The 16,786-nt window shown below is 38.6% G+C and overlaps 1 long non-coding RNA gene across 1 annotated transcript in view; it reads right to left on the bottom strand.

Moving 5' to 3' along the window:
* Window positions 1-16,786, bottom strand: part of LOC116450000 — a 95,461-nt gene that overhangs the window by 29,766 nt on the left and 48,909 nt on the right. The window contains exon 2 of the long non-coding RNA XR_004242626.1: window positions 4,344-4,410. This is a non-coding gene — a long non-coding RNA (uncharacterized LOC116450000). The remainder of the gene's footprint in view (window positions 1-4,343; window positions 4,411-16,786) is intronic.

The raw sequence follows: 16,786 nt of genomic DNA, 5'->3' as shown, positions 1-16,786 counted from the left end.
TGGACATTTATCTTAAACTTGAAAAGATTCTTGAACAACGATTTGTAAATTTTAGCTTAATTCAAGCTCAAAAGTAACTGAAACACTTCCTGGCATGGTTGTTTAAGAACTTTTTCTACGTTTCTTGGGATTTAATTCTTACCAAAGACTTTTGGAACACCGTTTGGACACAGTTAATTTTTGAGTCAAAATACACGCCAACGGAAGAATATTTTCGTGAATATTATTTAATTACCGAGACTGTTGAGCAATGGCAGCTGTGTCTTGGCAAAAGGAAGCCTGGCTCAGGGACCATACAGCCTCGGCCACATGCACCAAGCGCTCTGCAAGCAGCAGCGAGGCAGCTCCCGCGCACGGGCGGAGCCACGCAAGCCGCAGTGTCAGCAGCGGAGCGAGGCATAGTGGGAGCGGGGCGACCCGGCAGTGTCCGCCCAGCCCCGCGCAGCGTGTGGTGGAGCGAGCCCCGTGAATGCCCGACCGAGAGAAGTGGCAGTGCAGCTGAGAGCAGAAACGGCGGAGCGCAGAGAGCTGAGTGGTGCGGTCCAGCCCGCGCGGCCCTGAATGCGAGCCTGGGAAGAGCGCGCAGGCACAAGCAGCCCCAAAAGCAAAAGAGAAAGCAAGAACACAGCGAGACAGAAAACAGCAACCACTTGGAAAAAGGAAAAAAATCACCGTAGCTAACATTTTAGGAATAGTAAAATGGTATAATGTTAAACAAAATTATGGTTTTATAACAAGATGTGACAACCAAGAACACATATTCATTCATAGAACTGCTATTAAAAAGAATAACCCTAAAAAATACATCCCAAGCTTGGGAGATGGAGAGGTGGTGGAATTCAAAATTGTACAAAGTAGAAAAGAGTTACAAGCAGCAGAGGTCACTGGGCCTGATGGTGTTTCTGTGAAAGGTAGTATATATGCTAAAAATCGTAGTCATGTTAGACAATATCTCCATTATAAGCCCCCCCTACAGTCTCCCTTTCCTAATCCCACCTTTCCCTTTTACCCTATATCCTATTACCCCCAGTGTATTCCCAATCTGTTTTTCACCCCATGGCTTTCCCTACAACTTCTCTCTGATGCCGAGGGGAGATGAAAAGGGGGAGGGAAGAAATTAAACCCTCTCCTGCCTCAGTTTCCCCACAAAGCATGCCCAGAGAGTCCTGTCTCCCTTCTGTCAGCCTTAAGATGTTCCAGAGAATCTGTTTGGACATTTAAAGACTCAGGAAGGTGGCTTATTTTGTTTTAAAACGGTTCTTGTTATGTTTATCCAGTTGTTTTCAATGTTAAGTTTTAAATCTCTCTTTGTTAAAAATAAAGGGGTGAAATGTTGGGGCCCATCCTCCCTGCCATGTGGGAGAGGGTCCCTGGGGGGAGGCACGGGCTTTCCCTGCCCCTGGCCAGCCTCGTTCCCCATTGGTTGTTTTGTGTTCCCTGCGTGGGCAAAGGACCCTCAGGTCCCGTGATTGCCTCAGTTCTTCGGCAGAGCTCCGGCCATGCGGCTGGAGAAATAAACATCTCTGAAACATCTAGCAAGAATCGGTCCATATATATTTCTTTTCCATGGGCCTCCTTGTTTGATACACGTGTTACAGTATCCACACTGTAACAGAACAGGGTACAGGATTCTGTGTACTTCTTAATCCCAAGATGTCACTGTCCCATCTAGTCCTCACCTCAATAGTACAAAGTGATGAAGTACTGAGGAGATTTTGACTCTCTTGTAAAATTTTGTGAGGTCACATGGTGACATGATTTTGGTATGAAACATCTCTCCCTTAAAGTTCTCTCCCTCCTTAGTACAAATTCAGCCTGTAAGGCTACCATACCTTTAGTGCAAAGTCTATGAGTATTTCTAACCAGTAGTGAAGTATAAGATTTGGGATGTATTAATGAAAATTTTACTATTTAAATTGCACGTGTATATTGCCTTATCTAAGCTACTTTTGTTATTAAAAAATAGTTTTGAAAAATTCTTACTGCACATAAATTTACATCTGTCCATTACCTTACCATAAACATTTAGATTTTCTCTGTAAGAAATACACACAGCACTCAGCATTTAAACACAATTACTCAGCCTATAGACCTGCTGCCTTAATTATTGTTGGTAATTTTATACACTTTCTTCATCAACTAATTTTTCTTTCCAGTGATATCACTGCAATTATTTCTATTCTGCCTGAATCTTTTACATTACTTAGGCAGCTAGACAGCTGCCTTAGACTTGAATTGCTCAGCCATTTTTGGAACCCAGTCCCCTGTAAGATTTTGCTTCCCTACTTTCCAGGGTGGTTTCCAGCCAGCCATCATGGTATTGCTCTGAGGGTAGTTCACAGTCATTTAGCATTTCTATCTCCCAGCATCTTGGCTTTATTGTAACATGGGAGCAATGGTTTCTCTGAGCACACTGGCTCATGTCACCTTTTCCTTGGCAGGTCAGGTAGCAATCACAAGTTCAGCAGAGGCACTGTGATTGAAATCACTGGCATCATTCGTGCATTGGAGTGGCTCTGCTAAGACTCATAGATTTATTCATTGATCAAAGCAAGATCCCTAACCAAAGTTCCAGAAAGCACTTTTACTTGTGCTTAATTTTAAGTCTGTGGGCATTTGAAACTTCTGTGTTTTCCTGGACTGGAGTCCTTGCCAGCCATTATGAAGTTTGAAAGACTTGCTTTAACATGGAAAGCCTGCCCATTTTCCTATACATTTCAACTAATCACTATCAGTGTACCATGAACTAACAAAGGAATGAAAAATGAATAGTTTGGCAATTTTCCTCAGCATCTAGCAAATCATTTATTATCAACAATCACCAATAATTCAGCAGAAGCTTCTCCTTTGTTGCCTCTATTGCTTGCCAAATATACCTCCTTATTTTAGTAAGTCTGGCTGAACAGGGCAGAACATGTTGGTAACATTTTGAAAACTGTCTTTTTCATCTGAAGTGACAAAGACCTTTCCTCCAGGGCAGCAGTAGAAAACAGAAAAACCCTGTACCTGAGTTAATAAGTAAGAGCAAAACAAGTAAAACCTTGGGATTTAGCACTTTTTCCAATTGTGATTTTCCAGAGTCCCTGTTCATCAGCATTTATTATTTACCTTTTAGCTTCGTAGCATTTCCTTTTCACTTGGGACTTGGGTTATTGCTTTGCAAATTGTATATTAATATTGCTTACCAACAAATACATTAGGTATGATCCCAAGGGCAGTGCTGTATGCATTTTGATGAACATTTGAACTTTTAAAATTCACTAGCATTTATTTTAACCAGAACTAAAAGACAAAGTTGAATTCCAAGTTCGGTGATTAATTTACATCTACTTAAAGACACACTGAAGTAGGGCAAAATTCACTCCTTTGCAGAAGACTTGCAGTTAAGTTTTTGTTTAAAAGCTCCCAACAACAGACCTTATATGTTTGAAAAAGCCAGTCCTGAGACATGCCATGAAGAGAAAATACTAGTTTTAACTAAGAAGGAGCAAAACAAAATGTATTTAAGACACATATGTCTGCTTAGAAAATTTGGGACTGAAACAACTTTGGAAGAAACCTGGCAGAGTAGTTTATAAAACAAACAGTTGTTCCCTCTTTGGATATTAGTAAGACGTCATGAGAAAATTAGAAGAGCCTAAAGTATTGTCAGATGTTTGCAGTGAACACTCCCCAGTTCAGTGTTTGGAAAATCCAATGTGTAAAATTTCCCATAAACAAAAGGTTTTTTAAAATGTCTGTTCTGGGATGTTCTTGGCTGAGATTGCTGGAACAAATAGAAATAGGTTTGTGAACATAAATAGCTGATGTGGAGTGTTCTTGGCAATATCTGTGCTAATAACCCAAAGATAAAAATAAAGAAAAGAGTAAAATTACAACTCAAAAAGTGACGGAGCTGGGAAATTAGGAGTTTGGATTGCCTGTCCATTTTCTCTCATCCTGTTACAATTTGCTGTGTTAGAACACCTGGTATAAAATCTGTCACCAGACACTAATCCCAGAACCAAACTACATTCTGAATGATCCCAAAGAAACTGTACAAGGATATGTGTGAACGTCCCATCTTGCAGCAACGCTCTTGCAGCCCCAAGTCTTTCATGCAGTAACTGACTACATGGGTGACAGTGCATCTTTCACATAGAGGACTTGCTTCAGTTTCTGCTAGGCACTAAAGCTGGTTGACTCTGTTTCATTTCACAAGAAAACCCTTATGGATAAATAATCAAATTCCAGGAAAGCATGTCTAGAAGATAAAACGCAAAGCTTTGGAAATACAGCTGTGAGAAGCAGTGAGAAGTAGAAGGGACAAAGTCCAAACTCTAGGAATAAAACTAGTTTCTTACCTTTCTGTCATGATTTGATTAGCAGCAACAAGTTCCAGGTTTGATTTCTGGCTCTTTTCTCAGAAACCTAAGAAAATTAAACCAAAATGGTTGAGTGTTCAGTGAATGATACTTTCATCTTTGCAGTGAATGAAAACGCATAACTTCACTGGAGGGACAGAGGTGAAAAGAGTAAAAAATTAAAATCACTGAACAGCTGGTGTTCCCCTAAATATAGTAATAATTGGTCAAATCATTACTCATTCACAATCACAATGAAGAATCTGATCCTTCTTGACCAAACCCTCTATTCCCATCTGCTTAATCTAGACCATTTTGCATTACCAATCTTCAAGCATTAAATTTTAGATGAGATTTGATCAATTACATCACAGTGACCACAGTTAGGTACTGAATTACCAAGATGTTCCTGCTTCATTACAAGCACACAGTGTCATCAGATTTTGGGAGGAAGTTGTTTTGGGGTACAGGTTGTTGTGAAGGGGGTTTTCTTGTTTTATGTTTTGGTTTGGGGCGCTTTTTTGGCTGTGGGTTGTTTTTGTTTTTTAATAGTCCCAAGTAGGCAAAACAAAATACTAAGTGAAATTGTTTTAGACCTCTCTTACTACCACTGCCAAAAACTTTCCTTCTGACCATCTGTTTTCTGGAAAGGGCTCCTCACATCTTTTGGGCCTTAGCTGTCAGGGTTTTCTGCACTTGAGAAAGGATATGTGCCTGTGCCTGCACATGAGGTCTTTAATTTGGAAACGAGCACAAAAATTCTGTTTTATAAAAAGGCTTTCTTCTAAAGATGCCCAGAAAACATTTCAGATCAGTTGCAATCACAGCTAAAGCTGCAGAAGGCCAGTGCAAAGCAGCAGAAGAAGCTCCTCAGCTAGGATTAATTACTGACCATTGGTCTGCCAGAAACCATAATCTTTCTACCACTATCTTGGGGGTTCTCCTTTACACCTCCCTGGGTACAGTCATCAGAGCACCAAGCAGCTGTCTCTAAATCACTCTTCAGTGCTCTCAGCACATGAACAGCTACATACACAACACACTAACACGGGTTTTTGTTGGTAGCTCAGCATATTCTGTTTTCTCTCTCTGGATGACTCAGTGCTGAGGATCACTCCTGCCAGGAATGCCCTGAGTTCACAAACAAGCATGCCACAAGGCAGTGTAGCAAGAACTGCATTATTATTATGCCTGCCTGATGTGCCAGCTCATGCATCTAGCTCCTTCAAAGCATCTACTCATCTGTTTTACTGCGCCAGCTACTCAACCACAGCAGCAATGAGTACCTACCCAGAGGAGTAATCGTCTGCATCATGGCAAAACCCCACACCAAATGCAGAAACAGCTATAAAAGCAGGCAAAATGGGAACCAGAGGTTGGGCTCCTCCTGCCAAGAAGTAACTTGGGTGGATCAGCATGCCCCAAGGCCACTGTGCTCTTACGGACAAACCAGTCTGCTTTTATGAGCTCTTGCTAGCTGTACACAAGGAAACCAAACACAGGATCACAGAACCTTAAAATAATTTAGGCCAAAAGAGACCTGTGGAGCCATCTTGGCCCATCCATGCTCAAAACTGAGCTGACTTAGATCAGGTTAGGGCCACCTACAAGCCTCTAACACACCTTACTCTCTGCTGTGTTAGAGACTTGGACAACAGGCACCGCATGCATACACATCCATGATAATTTTGGATCACACCAACTACAACACCCATAACAAGCTGCTAAACAGAGGGGCAAAAAGAAGAAACTGCAAAGAGAAACAGCATGTTCACAGCAAAATTCAGACCCCATGCTTCCTTCTAACCTCAGCAGAAATACATAATGTGGTTTAATGCATACAATGCTATTAAAAACCATATACACCCAAGGAACTCAGTCAGGTCTGTATTGTACATTTTGGCCTTGCTGATACGTGTTTAGTCCACCAAAGTTGAGCAGATATGAAAGGAAAAGGAAAAGCATCTGTAAATGCCACACATTTTAAAACAGCCAGCTGGATCCTATTGACAGTGCTCAAAAACATCAGAGTATTTATCATGTCACACTCCCAGGACGGGGCCAAAGCACATTCTGGGTTAACAGTTGCTGTTTTCATTTATTTGGCTTTAGCTGAGAGTTAAGAAAAATCACTTCAAATGAGGGTTCTCCTTTGGTGAACTTTACCTGTTGGAAAGGTAGGAAAGGCAAGACAACAAAAAGAACCTGCCCAGCCTCAGCTGGAGAGAGTGGGTAAGGCAGAAGACGGAATTAGAATTTACTTGCTTCCATAACCATGGACAGAAACCCTAACCCCACCAAAAACCCTAAAAAAAAAAAAAAAAATCTTCTTGACCATAAAAGGACTGGAACTTTTGTTTAGCTAAATTTACATATAACTTTCACTCGTTTCTCTGTGTGTTTGGTTTTTAAACAAAAATACCCAACACTACATACTCCAAGGAAACATGATTAAAGGAAATTGTACAGCTCTGATTTCTTGTTACCACTTTAATTTAATTTTGTTTCCCTGACTTTTTTCCTTAAGTAAGCTGATAAAAATGTTTTTAATAACAATGATAATTTGGTTGAGGATAAGAATAAAAGGAGGTTTTTCTGAAGGAGGTTCTTCTTCTCATAAATGTACACATATTTAGTGTGCATTCTGTGAACACTTTCTCCCTATGTAATAGAGAGCCAGAAAATCATCTGTCAGGGGATGATGGATGATGAACTCTGCTCCTTAGGCCTCAGGGCCCAGCCCTGCTGCTATACTTGACTTAGCCTTCAGTAGGCACTAAGTGCTCTGTCAGATTCATGCCAAGGGAAAAGCATAGGCCTGGAACTCCCAAAAGTGTGGGAACCAGAATAAACATTTTTAATGTTACCACACGTTTTAAATCTGCTGTGTCACTTTCCTGTAAGCGTTGTCCTTATTTTTGTAATATATACAGTCATTGTGGGTTTGTCACTCTGCCCATCACCTCTGTTCTCTGTTGTACACTAACCAAGAAAAAAAATGAAAAATAAAAGGAACGTACTGCGTACATGACCATTTGGCTGACTACTGCACTCTTTTAGCAAAGGAGAGACAAGTTTCTGGGGTTTTCTTTTTCTCCCTTCCCCTTGACAATGCTTTTGTTGCTTTGTTGCAACAAGGCTGTTCTCACTGCACACAGCTTTATTAATTCAGGGGTGCTTTTGGAGTCCTCTTGGGTGTTGTATCACCACACACAGATACGTACAACAGGGCTATAAGCTAAAAGCCATCTTTCTCTCATCTTTACACCCCAAAAATTCCATCAGTTATTGAATTATGCTGCTTGGCTTAGATGGACTGCAGGACTCAAAATCTCAAGCATTTCCATTATGAGCTGAAGGTCCCACAGGTCCAAGGTAAAATGATGGTTTAAAACTGATGCCAATCATAAGCATGGTTTTCTAATGCATATTTTTATTTCATATTGCCTAACCACTGATTATAACCAGGCTTTCAGAACAATTTTCTTAAAAGAGAATTGGTCAAATGCAGCTATGATGGAATTTCCATCTTTCAGAAATTCCTCAGCAATGAATATCTCTGTCTCCTTCTCTTTCATCACAGCTCTCTTTAAATAAAATATTTATATTGTGGCAAGTAGTAGAAGGTTTTATTCCTTGTTTAGGAAAGGCTAACAGAAAATTCCATAAAAATTAATAGCAGCTCAAATTACACAAAATAATATTGAGGCTTTTCCTCCCCTCCTCACTGCAGGTATCTTTTCTCATAGAGATCACTATAGAAGGTTTGTGAAAAACTTCTTGTTTAGATGTCCCTTCAGTTCAAAAGGGACATTCTGCAGCCCTGATTTACCACTGGATCAATTCTGAGGAAGGAGCTTACCAGCATTTTACTCCCTTCTAATAGCTTCTCAGAACTAGCAGAATTCATTGAGGCCTAACAGGCCCAAAAAAACACCTGCATTTACATTCTTCAATCAGTCGCATTAACCCTTAGAGGCATCAGCAAGACTCCTGCAGCACCAAAAAGGGACAGAGCAAAGCAAGGACTGGGAGTCATAGAAATGAAGGCATATTTTTTGGCCAGAGTCACTGTCACAACTCAAGCAAATTCCAAATTTATTTGATTTTGACATGAATATTTATCAGAGAATGATGCCTATTTCTGAAAACTGGCTTTCCCTAGCCATATAAGGCTGTCATTTGCAACCCCCATGTCGAAAACTGAACTCACACTATTAAATGAGGATCCGCTCCTCCCCAGTGTTATTAGGCATTTCTTTCCTACAATACACATTAATACAAGAAGATATCCAAAGGTCCATTCATCTTACTTCACAGATGGGTTTGGCTGACAGCTATGAGCCTGACTTGTCTTTTATTTCAATGCATTCATCCCAGCACCACTCCAGGCTTCCCTACAAAATATGGCTGTCATTCAACAGTGGCAGAACAGTTTAAATGCTCTTATCTACTCACTTGAAATCCCACCCCCTCAGGCAAACTGTTCCCTGAGATGGTCTTTACCCTTCATTTGAGTCTAATGCACCGAGACCTAAAAAGACATTACGCCCAGAGACTGGTGTGGCTACAGTAACAATTACCAGTTCAGCAAATCAGCTTCTCGTTGCAAGCACTGCTCAGGCTATATATAAGCCAAGAAGAACCTAGAATCATTGTGTCAGCAATTCTCAAAGACTATTTTAAATGGTATCAAGTTTTATTAAACTTTTACAACACAGTACAGAGTGTACTTTGTGTTCCTTTGAAATTGATGGAACAAGCCAATTTTTCCAGGTTTGTAGGCATAACATTTATTAAATTATAATAAGAAAATAGCTATTTAAAACCATGAAATGAAAGACTATAATATACATTTAAAGGTCAAAAACTGCACGAGTTTCCTTATTATGTATTTTATCTGAGAAATCCTGGGAGACAAAGGAGCTCTGACTCTACCCATGTGCAGCTGCACACTGTGGCTATTCCCTGCCCTGATTTGGACAAGGAACTACATACTCTTGTGGATGGCCCTGCTTCACCCAAGCCTCTTATAGAACTGCCTTCACCCATTAAGATGGTGACTTAGATCCTCTAAATAATTTCCACCACATATACCACATATAGATGGAGCTTTCGTAGCTGCAATAGCAAGGTCAGACTGAAATACAGTGATTTTATTCCATCTCTGCACTATACTTCCTTTAGGATATTCCTTAAATCAGTTTTACCACCTCCACCCCAATTTCCTTTCTGCAACTAAGAAAGGTTAATATGTTCTCTGCAAGGCAAGAGAGGCTGTGTTAATTAATACTGCCAAACAGAAACAACAGAAATGATCAACAAAGAAAAGCCAATGAGAAAATACCCAGATGAAGTGGAAACTTCAGCACCGAGAGTCTGGAAAGAAATGTGATCTAGGTTTTGGCTTTTAAAAGCATTTTAACATTTCAGCATTAAAACATTTTTATTTCTTCCTAAATATGTTTAACATCAAACTTGAACTACAAGGAAAACAATAAATATTGCTGGGCTTTTTCAAGTGCTATTTCAGTGGGCCTCATTTCACACTCTTCACTTATGCTGAGCTGGTATTTAGAAGGATTTAAACAGAACCTTTTTTTAGCAGCCCTTAGAGTCATACATCTTCCTGGATGCACAAACAGAATACATGGACAAGAGCACACCATAAACCTTTTGTTTATTAGTAATTGCAACTATTTTTCCAAATTCATAACATAAACCCCAACTGAAATACAGTCTTCGTGATATAAAACTGCCTAAGTTTGACAGACCTCAGAAATCTTCATTGAAGTTTCCTTCTACTCTGTGAATGTATACATATCTATTGCATATGGAGCCTGATATAAGTCCATTAACATCTATGGAGCACTTCAACAGAAAGTAATTTGGATCAGCACAGGCAGCCTTATGCCTTTAGGCTAGCAATCAGCTTTTGAGTATTAAATTCAGCTGGCGTAAATGATAAATAAAAATAGAGAGCCACGCTCTTACAGTATTCATCAAATATGTAAAATACAACACAGAAACACTATCACAACGCACAGGTCCAGGTGTTTAAAGATGAATGTTGTAAAATTGGCACAACTTTGAAAAACACAGCTGTGATTAGGATATAATTATCTTATGCAAGAAATCCATTTCAGAGCTATAATTCTTTGCTGCTGCGACAGGAACAGATTTTTATTATTTTCCGCTCACCTTAATTCTGCAAAGTCTGTGCAGCTATAAAAGAGTGATTTGGATTATAGTCTAGCTCAGAGTTCTAAACAAATTTTCTTTGTAACTGATTAAATAACAGCAAATTCTTGTGAAGAACCTAGCTTTAATTTTGGATCTCAGACTGATGGAACAGGACTGTCGGAAAACACACCTATTATCTATTACTGGATACAAATTATATGAAAGTAATTGGAAGAAACAGAGACACCACAGATATTTGTAGGTTACATAGCTTATCTGCATTGAGATTTTATACCTGATGCATTTTATCATCTCTGAAAGGCACCACATTATCAGAAAATAATTGCACTGGTGTATGAATGCAACAAAGCTTGGATGGACAGGTCATCTGCTGAACTTGCTTGTACATTATATTCTGTGTAGGCATCCATAGAAACACACATGTATACCATACATACATTTTTTCAGATCACAGCCTGTTACCATTTGAATACAATTGCAAAATTGCGCAAGAGCCATAGTGTTATAATTGGCTCAAGGTAGGCAGAGATGTAGCTATGGATATATAAATCTCCTTCCACCAGAAGGAGAATTTTCTTCAGATGCAGAATAAATACAAAAGGGGGAAAAAACCTCACACTAAAAACCAGCCTTATCCTGTGTGAAGAATCCTTCCTGAGCAAAACACACTAAATATAACAAAACCACCAAAACCTGAAAAGATTTATTTTTATAGTGACTTAAAACTTTGTTTAAAACTTTCTCTGTTTAGAGAAAACAATCTATCTGGTATTGTTCCCCTTCTAAGTTTGCAATGCAAAAGGGGAAATAAATATGTTCCAAAGATATTTCAGGATTTAAAAATCACAACCTATATATGGGCTGTATCATTTGCAAAGCCTAGATATTAATACTAGAATCTACTTGTGAGAAAATTAATGTCTATTTTAAAAACCTTTTTTTAATGTTTGGTATGTTTAATTTAAAGAATGTAAGACTGCAGATGAGATGAATTTTCCAGTATCTTAGTCATAAAATTATATCACCACTACATATTCACAGTATGGTTAAATAGCAGTCGTAAATTAAAAGAAGAGTCTAATAACTTACACTGTTCTAATACAATACTAAAGGCAAATAAAAATAAAATACTCTATCTGGATATTTCAATTAAAATATGCTACATCATACTGAGAAAATACTTGGAATTAATATAGTCAAATACACCAGAAAAAAATCCTTTTGCTCTGATGGAATAAAACTGATTCAACTCTGCCAGGGGCTCTGGCCACAAGAGAAAAGCTGCACTGGATTACACAGCACTATTGAGCCATCTTCTTTAAACAGGTATTTTAAAAAGTCATGATCCCCCTTTACCATAGCTGTTCTCTGTAAACATTTGGGAAATGAATTGCTCAGCAGCCATAGAATATAAGAAGCAGAAAGCACTGAACTTGGAAAAAAATAGCTGTATTTCTTTAAAGAGACGAGATGGCTTCCTGTAATATGAAAGCAAATCTTAAAAGATATGTTAGATCCAAAGAGATCTATTGTATAAGGATGAAATTTACCCTCTGTGCAAAGTATCAAGATTTGCCCAGTGATTAGCCGTGATTAAGTGGTATCTTACAGATTTACACAGGACACAAGAGAATAATAGATATTGTGCTGGCCCTCTTCTATCAGCATTTATTTACCACATAGAACTAACAAAGACATCAATACCTCAGTTACACCTCACTTTGAATTAGTCAAAGTGAAAATAACTGTGCTGCAAAATAATAATTTATAGACCAAATTTATCACCTTGCCATCTCATTACAGGCATTTCACAATTCTTTTAATGAGCTAGAGTCTCTGTAACTGTTTTTTCAGTTATGTGTGGAAACCAAGTGTGCAGATAAAATGGATTAAAACATTCCAGGAGTAGTGGCACTGAACTAGGCTACCTTCTTTCTTTCTTTTTGTAATTCACTTGTGTTTTGGACAGTAAGTCACACCAACAGAACATGTAACCTACAACTGAAACAGGACTCCAAGAGAGGGGGTTGATGCTCCAAGTCTCTCCATGTTTAAGAGGCATTTGGAAAAATATCCTTAAAAACATGCCTTAACTTTTGGTCAGCACTGACTTTCTCAGGCAGTTGGACTAGATGATCTTTATAGGTCCCTTCCAACTGAAATATTTCACGTTCTTCTACTCTAAACTTAACACTTCATACTACTTTAACAAACTCTAGCCAAAAGTACCATTGCCCTAGAGTCAAGGAATTGCATGAACACTTCTGGGAGAATGCTTGGTAAGATACTTGAATTATAACTCATAGAAACAAATTGTAAATAGAGGAGACTAGGATAGATTTTGGAGGGTAAGAATGTTTGCAACTCAGAAATCACAAAAAGTCCTGAGTGTTCCAGTGATGAGGCAGTTCTGCCTATAGAGGGGAAAACGTAAAGGCATCATTCAGACTACAACTCTACACGAACCAGAGTATGTCTTGGGCTCTGCTCCTTTCCCCAAAATCTCACGGCAATGTTCTTCCAAAGAAACAGGGAAGCATTACAAAAATGAAAATTCTCACTTTCTGAACTTTATAGCTAAAGTGAAGTTCAGCTGAAGAAAGCATATTTCCACACAGAAGTAAGTTGGACTGGTTTATTAGTTCAGGAAACTTCTGTTCTCAAAAGGTGACTAGAAATCGCAAGTCAAATAAATCTCCAGTCAAATTTTACTGTTTCTCTACTTTCCACTAATTCTCAACAGGAGAACTAGAGGGAAATGTGCACTTTATTTTGAACTGTTCCTTGTCTTCTCTCATTTTCTTTCCTGCTAGCAGGATAGAGAGGAAGAGACAAAGACTACAAAAGAATTACGGTAAAGACTATTTCACCGAATTTTTCAAGCCTCATTAAAAAAAACTCAACTCTCAATTTTATAATCCAGTAACATTTGTTTTGAGAATTTGTCTCTTTCCCAAAACAGAGGGTGCCAGTAAATCAGGTCCAAACTCTGTATTTCTCAAAATGACTTTGAGTTCAGCAGTTTTTAAACCCTGTTAATAAAGTGGAATCTGTGACATATCCAAAAAAAGTATGCAATTTGTTTGACATGCCTAGCAGTCAAGGCCTAACAAGTTTATGGGAAGTATCATCTAAACATAGAAAAGCTCAAATCAGGAAACACTTAAAAAGACAATATACTCACAGCCTGAAATAGGAAGAGAGATTGTTGGATGAATGACTGAGAGCATGACTTAGTAGCTATAAATCTATCTGGGAATATTTAAGTCAAGAACCATGATTTGCATCTATAGAAAATATGAGAGTTGGCGGTAGATTTCTAGATTTGCTTTGTAAATTAGTCAGGAAATTATTTCCTGCGTGTAACATTATTTTCGCAAATGCTAATCATGTTTTTGGATTTGGATGTGAAGACATGCAGGTCAATTTTAGTAGATGCCTCCTCTCTCCTCCCCATTTCCCCCTCTCCTCCACTGCAGATGAGGCAGTGTTAAAGCACACTTGAGAATTTGAAACTTAAACTTAAAACCATCTTCAAAAAGGAAGGAAAAAAAAAAAGAGGAGAAAAGCATGAATTATGATGAACAATTAACTGACTGCAGCAAAGTTTTCCCCATAGCAGGAGACTGGTAAATGTTGGGAAAACAAATCTTCATAATTATTGACACTTGTGCTGGAGGAAATTAAGCCAAACCATTAAGTTGCTCAACCACAAAGAGATAATTAAAATTGTTCTGAAAATCTGGCTGTGTTTTTCTTTTGGAAATAAAAGGTGAGGTGGAAAATGGAGTTTATATCTGCATGTCCCACAAAAGAAATCAAACTAACTTTTATATTTACTTGTTGAGTTTAGAAGGAGGAAAGAGAAGCTTTAAAAAGGCCACTGAAGTATTTCTTTGGTGATAAAAACCTGAACTGAATATACTATTTTTCAATTAAAACATCTGAGGCATTTCTTAATTTTCTTTACAATGACAGTGTGGAGAACATGTTCAAGAGTGGGATTGGCAGAAATAGGGATTTCCAGAAAAATCCTATCTACATAAGCATCGTGCCAACTTAGAAGAGGAACAGCAACACTGAAGCTGCATGATCCTTAAGGTGACTCTTTCTTTAAAGACTGCAAAGTAAGACAAATAATATCCAAAACAAAAGACAAAAGCTTTCTAGTCACCAAAAGTGAAATTAGTCATCTCTGAGAAAGAAAAAAAACAACCAAAAAATTTCCCAATATCTCCCTTCAAAACTGGACTAAAACCAGTTTATTTTAAATGTTCTGAGCTAATAGTCTTTTATCATGCCATGTACTGCCTTTATGGCTACATCTTGTTCCAATTTTGGTTTCATCCATTCCCATTTCCAAATGACCATAACTTTTATATAGGCTTACCATACACCAGATTCCATCTGTCTGTGACCCTGAAAAAACAAGGGGCCTTTGATGTTCTTATGCACTTCAAACCACTTTGTCCTTTCCCGTGATATATGAGCCACACTGTAGTGAAATGCAGTCATCACTGGTTTGTGGAAGTGCCTTCCTGCTTCTTCTCTTGATGTAAGTTTACCATAGAACAAATTTACTGTAATCTTTGTGTTAACTTGTGCTTCCCTACAGAGTGAGAAAGAGGTCAGCAAAACAGCAGCAGGAGGCTAGAAATAGAAATCCTGCACATACAGCATCCTCACAGCCAAAAACAAGGGTCTGTCTGTTGAAGAAGCAAAAAAACCAAATCACACAAACCCCATCCAACAAACCAATTGATGATCAGATCAACAACTTCTTGAAAACAAGTATTTCAAGGAATTTGTTAACTGATGGACAGATTTACACACCCCACACAGCAGCTTTGTTGTGGCATTGTGTGTTCATCCTATTAAATTTCAAGGCTGCTGTACGAGGCTGTTGGGTTTTGGCACTGTCAAAATGAAACAGAGATTATGTGGTACCATATGTCAGGCAGCTAAAGCAAAGGATTCCTGGTCTAACATGTTTGCCTTTCCAGTCTGGAGGGAGTATTAAAACCAAAGGAGCAGGAAAGGTGGGTGGACCAGCACAAGGAGGGATGAGATGGTTTTGCTTTCATCCCGACATCTCAGCAATCCTGCAGCACTTCTGAAGACTCATGTCTGGATGTTTCTGCACCAGTCAAATGCAGAAAGATTTCATCTTTTCCTCCAAGACAAAAACAAAAAGCAAAACTCTTCAGCAATTATTTTTTAATGCAAATGCATGTTTATTTCATGCCCTCAAGCCTTTTAGTCCTGGTTCTTTGTGACAAACATTCCACAATAGACTCTTTAAAGTCTGGCATATGTGCCAGTGCTAAAAAACATACAGTAGAAGACATAAGACAATTAAAATGAAAGACGACAACAACATGCTGCTAATGGTTTTAAATTATTACATTGTAGAATAGTTACTGGTACATCATGGAAGACCTATCCCCACAGCTCTGCACAAGCCTGAGCTCCATCAATAAACTAATCTTTATCATGTAATACATTGGTTTTCTGTTACAACGATGTTTGTGCCATACAGTCCAGCATCCTGTAACTATGGGTAAAGGGATGACACAACTACACTCCAATTAGCTCAGGTGTCTGCTTCAGTAGATGATAGGTTTTCAAGGTCCACCTCTCTAGTCAACATCCACTGAAGAGACATCATTGATTGACTTCCAAGATGGAGTTGTACTTGATAAATACAACAAGATGACCTGCAAGCCCCAAGGTGCCCAGACTGAAGGAATTTGAAGTACCTTACAGAATAACCCATTTTTAGGAGAAATCTGACCTAAATTGCATTCAAGATGCACCACGAATTAGCTCCCAGAGGACCTAGAGCAGACACTGGTGTGTAAGTTGGCTTCCAGTGCTGGCTTACTTACTTTTTACCACAATATTTCAATTGTTTGTGTAGTCTCAGTTCAACTAAGTGTTTCGATAGACAGTACTTTGAAAACAGGATTTAGGCATCTGTTTTTAAAGTTACCTATATACAAATAAATTCACAAAAATAACTAAAAGCATTTTTCTAACTTAGCAAGGCATAACAGTGGGTTGTGAGTTTTTTCAGCATGAAATATGGAGGTGTTTCAATGTCTGCTATTTCTTCTTTTTGAGTTTGTTTGGGGGGTTCTAGGTAAAAAAGGAACACAGGAATATTTCTTAATAACCTATTACCAAGTAAGTAAGGGTTCTTCTGGGATGCAAGAAGCTGGCGTTTGAGTTCCAAGCTT

The sequence above is a fragment of the Corvus moneduloides genome, chromosome 12 (assembly GCF_009650955.1).
Source record: "Corvus moneduloides isolate bCorMon1 chromosome 12, bCorMon1.pri, whole genome shotgun sequence".
In the NCBI taxonomy this organism is placed as follows: Eukaryota; Metazoa; Chordata; class Aves; order Passeriformes; family Corvidae; genus Corvus; species Corvus moneduloides.
Note: the sequence above shows the minus strand (reverse complement) of the source record. Positions and strands in the feature narration are given on the sequence as shown.